We start from the raw sequence: 12037 nt of genomic DNA, 5'->3' as shown, positions 1-12037 counted from the left end.
AACAGACATGTTACCACACATATATATTTCTGTTTTGACCTAAACTGTTTCTGCCAGAGGGGTATGTGTTGACGTTTTATTCCAAGAAATAGGGATGGGTATCGTTTAGGTTTTATCCGATACCGGTGCCAAATCGGTACTTTTGAAACGGTGCCGGTGCTCAAACGGTGCTCAAACCGGTGCTTACAGAATGGAGAACACAAAATTGGTCCAAAAACCTCTCATGTTTAGCTGTTTTCCACTTTTTCTTTGGTCATTTTAGCCTTTTTGGCCAGAGTGAAGGGAGTATCTGCCATCAAACAAGAAGACAGCCGCATGTACCTATGATGATGTTTGCTAGCTCACCTTACCTGCATTAATATAATAACGTGGTTAGCCTACTCAATGTAAATTACACACGAACGACTTAAGCTACGCACGTAGAGAAGAACGGCTGCTGCTGCCATCATCATCCGTCATCATTTCTGCTACACTGGCAGGGCTAGGGGCCAGGGCCCTGTGCTTCGTACGTCGCTTACTACATCCAAGATCAAATGAAACATCCAAGACCAAACCATCGCGCTAACCGTGAGCGCGCTAATCCGGTTCCCCGAACACACCTGCTGTTGACGATTAGTACAGCTGGACGCAGTAATGTGACATCACTGGGTGTCGTAAAAGGGGCTACGCATCGATAGTGGAAACATTGATCGGCAACCCTCTGATTGGTCGGCGAAAATGTCGACGGAGCGCGCTCGGCTCGGTATTTTTCGGCAGCAGAGCAAGAACTCTTGAGTGAGGGATTTCAGGAGTTTCAGAGTTTAATCAGAACGCAAGGGAACACTGCAAAGGCTGCAAAAGCAAGGAGAGAGGGCTGGCAGAAAGTTGCTGACAAATTAAACTCGTAAGTAATTTAATAATAACAATAATAATGGAGTGGGTTTATATAGCGCTTTTCAAGGCACCCAAAGCGCTTTACAATGCCACTATTCAGTCACTCTCACATTCACACACTGGTGGAGGCAGCTACAGTTGTAGCCACAGCTGCCCTGGGGCAGACTGACAGAAGCCAGGCTGCCATATCGCGCCATTGGCCCCTCTGGCCAACACCAGTAGGCGGTAGGGTAGATTTATCATATCACACTATATTATCCAATATTATATTACATTATATTATATTATAATATGTTATATTATATCCCCTTTCACATTAGAGCCACAACAGGACCCACTACAACATGGGAACAGGTAAAAGTGAAATATAAGAATATTCTACAGAATGGTAATATTTATCACTTATATTGCTTTTCGTCTCTTGGAAAGAGACCCTGAAATACTCTGTTTGTTTGTTCATAACAGCAACCAAGAAAAGGGCAGAGCAAAAAAAAAAGACAGGTGGTGGTCCTGCACCCCCTCATCAACAAGTTGGTTAAGTAAATAATATCCTCACGGGAAAATCGATATCTCTCTATGAGCACACTGTCGCGCTGAGCTAAAGGATCCTGTCTGTCCCGCAATATACGCTGAATTCTGAAAACTCTCCTTATCAATCTTGCACCTTCCGCAATGGGTGGCTCGCGTATACGGACAGGACATGGCTGCGACAGGCTTCCCAAATCCACCTTCGCTTTTATAGCCGTGGTCTCTCATCTTGATTACACAAAGTAATTTGCAATTGCTACTCTGAAATATGAATTACATCTGTAATAATCACATACATGTAATAGAATGTTAATAGTACATTTCCCTTTTTAAGGAAATGACCTGTATCTATCTGTGTGAAATCAATAAATGGATCAGGTGCTGCATTGTCTTTAGTTACATTGATGTTATTTATTTATGGTGAAACAGTGGTGGAATATCGCTGTTGCTTTCGTATGAATGACGCGGGCATACCTGCGTGGCCGCGATCTAATCCTGTTTACATAAAGTAAACCTGCTCCCCAGCAGGTTTACGCTTACGGCTCTGTTGCTATGACAGCAAGTCCCAGATGGGCTTCGGGGAACCGAACGATCCAGGATCACGCGAAATCGTCAACAATCTCATCCAGCTAACTCACTTAGCGCGGTACGAAGAACAGGCCCCAGGACTCTACTCTTCGTGTTTTTGGGGATGTTGCTAACTCCGGGTCTGATAACAGGTACCACACCCACAGTAGATGTGCTCGGTGTGAGGTCTCGCAGCAAGCTATCAAATACAGCGCATTTCTTGGCTTTAAAAAAAAAAACGCTATGCGTCGCCAGGTGTTTCATCGGATTCGAGGTGTTACCTCCTTTGACAGTATCACAGTATCAGCTTAAAGCACTTGTTGCAGGCTGCTGAGTTTGCATATTTTGCTGTGAAGTACAGCCATACTTTTGACCGTTTCGCCTTGGGCGTTTTTAATCTGTAGCTCTGCTCTAAAAGAACGTACGTGCCTGGACCCGCCTACTATCCTCGGAAACGTAAAATGATTGGCTAGAAGTGTATCACAGCTCAGGAAAAAAAAGCACCGAAATAAAGCACCGAAATGTGCGCTGCTTTTCGGTCTGGTTACTACCGTTTATGTCAGAACCGGTGCATCCCTACCAAGAAACCTTTTCTGTTTGCTGCTGCTCATAAAAGTTTAGCTGATAGCATCCTATCACAGTACATGACATCATTACTGTCTAAGGCGCAGCTTCAAATGCATCCTGAACAGTGCGGACAAAAATTAGAAAGAAGAAAAAGTACTAATAAATTTTTTTTGCCACTGTAAATAAATGCTTTAAATAAAGGATCCAGATACTTTCTTCATTTTAAGAAGAAACCGCTTTAGAGCCTGTGTCATTTTGTCATAACTGCACATATTGAAGTGTTCACTGAAACAAGATAATGTTGGATTTATTTAATTTAATAGTGGACATTGGATAAACACAGATGCTTTGCTTTGGCAGCAACTTAAACAATCAACTTAAAATGAGGTGTTAAATATGACAAAGATGCTTACATAAATCCAACACATGGCCAGTCTCCTTTTTTCATTGTTGGTTATAATAGTAAGAACACTAAAACTAATAGAAACAAAAATGTTTTTAGTCAGTTTTCAGTCACATTAACCAATTGCAGGACATTAGAGGCAGTGGTTAAGTATTGTTTAGCCTGATTCACTAAAAGCTGTATGAAGAAAAACTGCTGCTAATCTGAATTTTGAACTGCAGTGAACATTTATTCAGTCTTAGCAATTTAGCAAACTCCAGAAAAATGATGAGGACCTAAAGACGCTTCTTATAGACTACTGGGTGTGTTAACCATTTGTGTTTCTGACTTTTATGTGGTTATCATGAGAGGCTCAAACCTCCAGAGCTCTGCTGCTGTTGTACTCACATTCTCACCAAAACACTTCCCCCTTCACTTCTCAGAAAAAGATAAAATTAAACTTCAGAAGTGCGATGAGGAAGCATCAGCCCACAGATCACTAACACATCTTTTTTTGTGCTCTCATCTAGCTGCTAGCAGTGGTGACTGCAGCAGTATTGCAATGTTTGATAGTGAGTAAGATAAATTCTTGAGGGTAATGAGACTGACTTTTGCTCTGTTTCCATGTGTGCTCACAAAAGCTTTCTACAAAAGAGCTGCAATAATGAAAGCATTTAACTAAACTTCTTAAATTTTAATTTAAGACAGTTAAGTGTTTTAGCCCTGCAACAGACTGGTGACCTGACCAGGGTGTACCTCATTTCTCACCTGATGACAGCTGGGACAGGCTCCATCTCCTCCCTGAGACCCTGATAACGATAAGCAGAAGAGAATAGATAGATGGATGGTTAGGTGCTTTATTTTTAAGATTTTTACAACTTCCTCTTGCACAGTTTCGTGTTGATGTTGTCAAAGAGACAGTTTGATAACGGAAGAGGAACTCGTTACTAGGACAGCACAATGTTGGCAATTCACTTTACTTACCATGAGGGTCTTCAGGAAGTATAACCTGGACTCAAACGTGCTGCTGACATTCTGCTGCTCGTCCCTTGAGAGCCTGCTGAGATGCTATATCACAGTAAGGTACGGCAACTGCAACATGGCAGACAGAGAGGGCTTTAGAGAGTAGTTAAGGCAGCACAGAAGATCATTGGCTGCCCCCTTCCCTCCTTGATGGACCTTTATACCTCACACTGCCTCAGCAGAGCAACAAACATCATCAAGGACAGCTCCCACCCTGGTTTTGACCTGTTCAACCTGCTGCCCTCAGGGAGGCAGTATGGGTGCAAAAGTACAAAGACTAACAGACTCAACAATAGTTTCTTTCCAAAAGCCATAACCACCCTGAACTTAAACATGCGCTGACTACTCCCCTCTATACACAGACTATGCAAATTACCATCATTACAGTGCAATATTTAATATATGCAGTAAAGCCACAGTGTAAATATAAACTCCTTGTTTATTTTTGATATATGTATGTAGTGCTGCAGAATTGCCATATAATCTATAAATAGTTTCTCCTTGTCTTTTATGTTTTCTAATGAAAACACATCCAAAAAAGCCCCAGTAAAAAGACAAATGAAAACAATGTACCAGACAGTTAGCATGCAGTCAGGAAAATTGATAAAACTTTGAATCTGTCCTTAAGTGCAGTCGCAAAAACAATAAAATGCTAAGACTAAACTGATTCACACGAGGACTACACCAGGAAAGGAAGACCAAGAGTTACCTCTGCTGCTGAGGATGAATTGAGTTACCAGCCTCAGAAATTGCAAGTTAACATCTCCACAGATTAGAGCCCAGATAAAGTTCCAGTAGCAGACACATCTCTACATCAGCTGTTCAGAGGAGACTGTGTAAACCAGGCCTTTATTGTCAAATAGCTGCTGTGGAGATACAGAAATTCTATTATTGCTGCCATATAATCTGCATCATTATAACTGCATTAATAACATTCTTTACAGCATTATTCCATTTAATAATATTTCTCACAGTATTGATACTGCATTAAAGTTGTTGATTAAAGATGTCCATTTGAGGATCCTTCCATTATGTTAACTTTTATTACAAGTACGGTTGGAAGTATTTTATACACATTGCATATCTGTGCTTATTTTGAGTTGATGTTCGGTTCATTAAGCTTCACTGGCGTGACTGTCCAGGTGATACATGCTGAGGGAAACTAGAACATAGAAGGATAACTGCAATGCATGCTTGCAGTACATATAATACATATAATCTAGGAATGTGTCCGGCCTGAGGCCTCAACTCATTTGGTGTCTTACTATATTTTATTCTACTTGGTAACAGATGACTGGAGGTGATAACCAGCCCTCAGACACTCTGAGGGCTTGAGATTATTACCTTGTATGGAAGGTGTTATCAAAATGAGAAGTTCTATGTCTGTTTATAGCCATTAAAGATGTACAAGATGTACCATTAACTGTGACTAATGTCTGGAACCTATTTTAATCTGTAATTGAGGCCATGGGGGCGTGTACCCCACTGCTTTATAAGTATCCACAACATGTATTTTGGTCAGAAGACATATGTTGATGTTTTCTCCGAGCTGTTAATAAACTCAACGTTTGATTGCACTTTTCTGGGGCCTCCGTGGTTTGTGACACTGCTCTACATTGATCGATTTCACGACACTGCTAAGAAACAATGATTAAGGAAAAGCAAGATGCAGTAGAGATTTGTTTGGGCAAGGAAACACAAGCAATGAACATCAGACCACTGGAAATCTGTGCTTTGGTCTGATGAGTCCAAATTTGAGATCTTTGCTTCCATCCATCATGTCTTTGTGCCAAGCACATAAGGTGAATGGATTGTCTCTACATGCATGGTTCCGACTGTGAAGCATGGAGGTGCTTCACAGTGGTGTGAGGTGTGATGGTGTAGGGGTACTTTGCTGGTGACACTGTTGGGGATTTATTTAAAACTAAACCAGGATGGCTACCACAGCATCCTGCAGTGACATGCTGTCCCATCCGGTTTGTGCTTATTTGGACCTCTTTTTCAGGGTCCTCCTTAGTCCTCTTTTTCAACAAGACAATGACCCAAACACACCTCCAGGTTGGGTAAGGGCTATTTGACCAAGAAGGAGAGTGATGGAGTGCTGTGTCACATGGCCTGACCTCCACAGACACCTGACCTAAACCTAACGGATATATCCTGATGGACAGCAGGCAGAAGGGCCAGCCTATACAGCTTGGAGTAAGACAACATGCATGAAGAGGATGATGTGGACAAAATACTCATTTGCCTAATAATTCTGCACTCCCTGTAGTAGACTTAGCTTTGGAACTTAGACTTCCAAAATGAACTTCCTAAACCTAGTAGACTTACAAAACAGCTAAGAGACAGCTGATATTTTACAATGGAGTTTACAATTTTAACATTTTTGGAGCATGTTTGACATCAGTCTTCAGGATCTCAACAAACCGTATCAACTTGCTGATCCAGATGTTTCTATTCTGGCTGAAAATGCTCTGACTATTCTCCCTGCATTTAAATACTCTAACGTCAGTTTTAATTAAAAAACAAAAACAAAAAAACAAACAAAAAAGCTAACATAAACAAGTATGACACATCTAAATATCTGAAAATAAAGAGGAGGGTAATAGTAAAATAATATTAATGCAAGAAAATATGAGCCTTATTTCAGCTTCTATTAATAATCGCTGCACTTCAATCCGGTCTTTTAGTCTGACATTAGCCTTTTGCTTTTGGGTCGCTACAGCTGATAAATGCAGTTATTTGTTCCTATGAACTGTGAACATACACACAGGAGAAGACTAAAGAGAAGAATACACTGTGCTCACTGTTAGAGTGAAATTACATGTTATCTCAGAAAATAATTTTTTTGGGAGGGTGACGGTTTTCTAAAGAAAAAATAATCTGTGCACGGAGATGATGCAGACACAAACCTGAAAACTCCAAACAGTCCAAACATATGAATATCAGTTATATGAGAGAATCTAAAGTGTGTTGTGTTGTTTTCCACAGGTGCAGAATGATGAAGATGACGGTACAGTGACCTTTGAAAACTCTCGAGACCCTTCTGCTTCTGTCAGACTCCACTGATCATCAACATCAACTCAGCAAAGAAACAAGGCGACTTCTGCTGAAGATCATCTCATCACATTTTATATGTGAAGAACACAGACTCACGAGATTTTCAATGTCCTTACACTCCACTTTTCATCCAGTAAGATGAGGATTTTATCATACAGTGTTTCCTGCCATGTTCACATAAACCTCCCGTGTCGAGCTACATACCGTCTCTCTCCCTCTGCTTTTACTCTTTTTGTCTCTCCATATGTTGTGTTTGTGAGAGAGAGACTGATCAGCTACATCTGTCTCAAATACCTAATCACAGCCATTTAAACACACTTTCATCCACTCAGTCATTTCTAGATTGTTGTGTTAGGTGTGTCTGTAGCATCACTCAGTCTCCATAGAAGAACCTTGACTTCTTTGCATTTCCTGTTTTCTCCTCTGACTAATCTTAAATTTCTTTAAATTTCCTCCTCCTGATCAAATACTCAGTTCTGGAATAACTGCCTGCTCTTCCTCCACCACTCACCAAACCCAGCAGCTGGAACCATTCACCCTCACCTGCATTTTCAAAGTCTTTGTCATAAAACTCTCAACCTGATTCCAGTGTTACAGCCTGCTTTAAAGTCCACTTCTTCTGTTTAACAATAATAATAATCAAAAAGCAAATGTAATTTCAAACCTGCATATAAATCTGAATGAAACAGTTTGATCTCACCTTCATCCAACATGAACATGTAGATGCATCATTTACCTGTCAGAGTCCGAATGACTGATAGTTCTTAAATCATCCGTCACTCTGCGTTATGTGATCTGTAACAACTTGTTTTTGTTATAACTCATGAAAATATAACTGAAAGTATTTATGAAGCATTTTCTATCATGTGTGTACATTTGTGTGTGGACAGCTCACATTCCCATATGGAAAAGACATATATATATATAAATCTTATAAAGTTTGTATCTGTCTTGTGTGAAACTTGTATGAAAAGCATACAAGAGTGAAAACAGATATAAGATTGCTTGAAAAATCATATAAATGAAACGTGTATGTTTTGGATACTTACTAAAACAATATATGAAAGTAATGAGAAAGTGGCCACTTTCATGAGTAAATCATATAAGCTTTATATGATCCATTATATGAAGTAGGCCACATCTTATGCAAGTCTTTTATAAGTTTTCACTATTTCTTTTCCATATGGGTTGTGACAGCAATGTAACTGATGACAAGAGTTTAACTTCACTGTGTGCTTTATTGCCATTTTGCCCTCATTATTATGTTTTACTATAAAAGTATCACATGAAATACTTAACTGCCTGTTCTGTTTAAATACATTTACATTTTTATGAGCACACTGGTAGGATGCTCAGCTATAAAAGGCACATTACTGTGAAATAGTTTTAAAAGGTCAGTGGCAGTGACAGTCCAATCACATTTGGTAGAACCTCAAAATCCCATCCTTTCGTGAACCTCGGGACCAAAAAATGGTCTCTAAAAATGTTATATATCAATATTTTTTTCTACTTTAAATTAGTCAATCTTTTAAAACTACTTCTGCTTAAAATATCCATGTCAAGTTTTAATTATATTTTCATTGTTTTAACCCTTTAAATCCCAGTTTTATTACATGAGCGCCCTGTTTTTTTAGCCCCAAAAAAACAAAAAAACTAAATATTTTCCAAAAAAAAACATTTGAAGTAATATTTGTTTGTTATTATAATTAGGCCTTTAGATGGACTAAAGATTGGCACCAACAGTCATTTCGATCGCCTTTTATTTTTTTTCCAGGAGCGCATTTCATAAAATGCACACTATCGACCACGCCCAAAAAGTGCTATAAAAAATTTATATATTAATATTTTATTCCACTTTAAATTAGCCAATCTTTTAGACCTACTTCTCCTTGAAATATTCATGTCAAGTTTTAATTACATTTCGCGGATTTTAACCCTTTATATCCCGGTTTCGTCACATGAGCGCACTGCTTTTTTTGCCCCAAAAACATAAAACATAAAACATAAAATATTTTCCAAAAAAACATTTGAAGTAATATTTTATTGTTATTATAATTAGGCCTTTAGATGGACAAAAGATTGGCACGAACATTAATTTCGATCCGGTTTTAATTTTTTTTGCAGAAGCCAAAAATGTCCCCAGGCGGCGCTGCTGCTCCTGCTCCCCCGGGGAGGAGTGCCTCTGCCGCGGGTGTGTTTCGCGCAGCGCCGGAGCATATGGTTCGGTTCCCGTGTCTGCAGCACACACTTCCGCTACCACGTGAAAACAAATACGTCATTTCCTGTTGATTAAAAAAAATTAATGCACCCTCAAACGAACCTAAGGTCAGAAAATGGTCCGGAACGAGCAGCGGGCCAAGCTGCTGCTGTACGCGGGAAATTAGTCTGCCTTTTCCGGGTATCTGTCTCGAGCAGGCCGCTGGAGAACATGTGTATGTTCCAGCAGGCGTCACATGTGGAGCAAGGGCGCCACCCGGTGGACAAATAAAAAAATTACAACTCTAAGGCCTGTAGTCCAAAACGAAACCTAAGCTGGAAACCTGACGATCCCTTTGACCGTATTTTTTCTGGCGTGAAAAATAGCGTTTATAATGGGTTTCAATGGGGCACAAATCGGCCACGAGGTTCGATAGTGGATGTATGCCTTTTATTCAGCCATTTAAGCTCATTTAAAAAACTCAGACTGAAATTTTAAACTAAAATGGGAAAAAAATACATGTTCCATTAAACACAGTGGAAATGGCGTGGAATTAAAAAACGGAAAGGCCACGAAAATGGTCCCAGGTTCTACAGAGGGTTAACCTGTGAAACATCCACACCTCGATTAGTTATGACCAGATTTTAGCAAAAAGAATTTCCTGTTTCATGTTCAGCTGCTCAAAGTGGTGACTGCTGCAGTATCACTATGCTTCATTGTGGACGTAAAGACTTGAATTCCATCACAAACTAATTTGTGCTGCGAGAAACATGATCAAACACACTTTCTGCTTTTGCAGAATAAACTACATTTACAGAAGAGATGCGTTCATGCAAACATTTATTTCAGCTCTTAGTTTTCACACGTTTAACTTCCTCTATTCTCCTCTACTGGAGTCCTCCCTGTGACGTACTGAAATAACAAAAAACTTGCAAATTGCATCGAATAAACGTAGAATGTGGAAAAGCTTTTTCATATATTTGATGTTTAAACGTCACAGGCAAGTTAGAGATCTTCCGTACTGAGAACCAAATTCATCCAGCAAGTGTGTTGTTGATGTCACTATGAGGAAGTGAGCAGGAAGTCAGTGCTGTATTCATCTTTGTTACTGCCTCACTTGTGAACGTGAGAGCAAGAGTAGAGACTGAGAGAGACGGAGAAGCACGATGGCTGAGTTCAGATGGATTCAAATGTTTCTGTTCCTGATACTGACGCTTCAGTTTAAAGGTAAGAACACACAACACGTTATAAATGAATAACCTGATGTTACATCATTCATCCTCTAACTGAGGCAGCCATGTTTTGTTTGCAACTTTCTGTTGAACCTTTGAAACCAGGGGTGAGCTAATTCTCACACTAACTATGAACATCACAGTCATATCCATGTTACAGTTTATTTTCCAAATGTATTTCTCTTTTCCACAGCAGCAGTGACTGGACAACATGGCCCCACATTCCTGATCAGACTTGGTGATGAGGTCACTTTGCCTTGTCAAAATGTGACAGTTGGTCAGCCTGAGTGTAACAGAACTGACTGGATCTTCAGACGTTTGAATGTTGCTGACACAGTCAGGCTGATTCATCTCGGTTTGATTGAAGAAAAGCACAAAAATACATCAGACAGACTGAGTGTTACAGCAAACTGTTCTCTGGTCATAAAGAACATCACAGTTCATGATGCTGGTCACTACACCTGCAGACACTACACATCACAAGACCAACAACACTGTGGAAAATCCTGTTCTTCTCTGTCCGTCATCAACAGTGAGTATTTACATCATCCTTTCACATCGAAATGTCCTGTTAGAGAAACAAACTAAACTCTTACAGTAAGTATGACCACAGTGATGAAGTTAATTATCTTTATTGTTTGTTTTTCTCTCTCAACATGTCTCCATCTGTACGACTGAAGTGACTGAAGATGAGAACAATGGTACAGTCATCTTGTCCTGCTCTGTGTTGGAGTATGATCCATGTACACACACAGTACAGTGGATCTATGAGGGTGAAGAGAAATCCTCAGACATGCAGATATCACCACCAGGCTGCACTGCCACTGTGACATTTACAACATCTCACCTTAATCAGAAGTTTTTTGAGTCATTAAAGTGTAATGTGATGAACAGAGATGGGCAGTAACGCGTTACTTGTAACGCGTTACTGTAATCTGATTACTTTTTTCAAGTAACGAGTAAAGTAAGGGATTACTATTGCAAAATCGGTAATTAGATTACCGCTACTTTCCCGTAGGAACGCTGCGTTACTGCGTTACTAAAACCGTGATTTTTTTTGCGAGAATGTCTCATGACAGTGACGTAAGCAAGTGCGACGTTGGTGACAGCAGCTGTGTGCAGATCAACAATGGATAATATATCGAGTGCGGGAGAGAGTATGAGCGTGCAGCATTTAAAGTGTGGAAGTACTGACCTTACTTTGAGTTTGATTCCATAAAAAGTGACAAAAACATTAGCGTCCATCGTGCGTGGGAAGAAAACTTCTTTTTACAGCAAAAAAACCCCCTAAACTTCTGAGCAAGCACCGAGTAGCTACGATGTGATGGGAAACTCACAGAGACACTCGCGCGGATTCTTCAACTGACCGCAGCACACCTACACCAGGGTAACCCTCCGCCTACCCTGCTCCTGCTTTACAGGTGAAAATAGAGCAAAAGGACCGCTGAGTCTTTGACTTTATTTATTTTCTGCTGTGTTTTACTTGCATCTGTTTGAAAGAGTGAGTGAAAACACAAAAAATATTTTATTTTATGTGCTGGAATGTGTAGAAAATAGGTTTAAATGTTAAACTAATTTATTCAAGTCAGAGAATGTTGCATATAATTA

At 39.9% G+C, this 12037-nt stretch overlaps 1 long non-coding RNA gene across 2 annotated transcripts; it reads left to right on the top strand.

Moving 5' to 3' along the window:
- The first annotated feature begins 10295 nt into the window (after positions 1-10295).
- Positions 10296-11310, top strand: LOC143412674 (uncharacterized). 2 transcript variants are annotated; one of them, XR_013093196.1, is made up of 3 exons: positions 10296-10424; positions 10623-10961; positions 11110-11310. It is a non-coding gene; the product is annotated as an uncharacterized LOC143412674 (long non-coding RNA). The 2 variants fall into 2 exon arrangements; XR_013093197.1 differs by having other exon boundaries at positions 10303-10424; positions 10626-10961.
- The last annotated feature ends 727 nt before the right edge of the window (positions 11311-12037 follow it).

The sequence above is a fragment of the Maylandia zebra genome, linkage group LG15 (genome assembly GCF_041146795.1).
Source record: "Maylandia zebra isolate NMK-2024a linkage group LG15, Mzebra_GT3a, whole genome shotgun sequence".
NCBI classification, from domain to species: Eukaryota; Metazoa; Chordata; class Actinopteri; order Cichliformes; family Cichlidae; genus Maylandia; species Maylandia zebra.
Note: the sequence above shows the minus strand (reverse complement) of the source record. Positions and strands in the feature narration are given on the sequence as shown.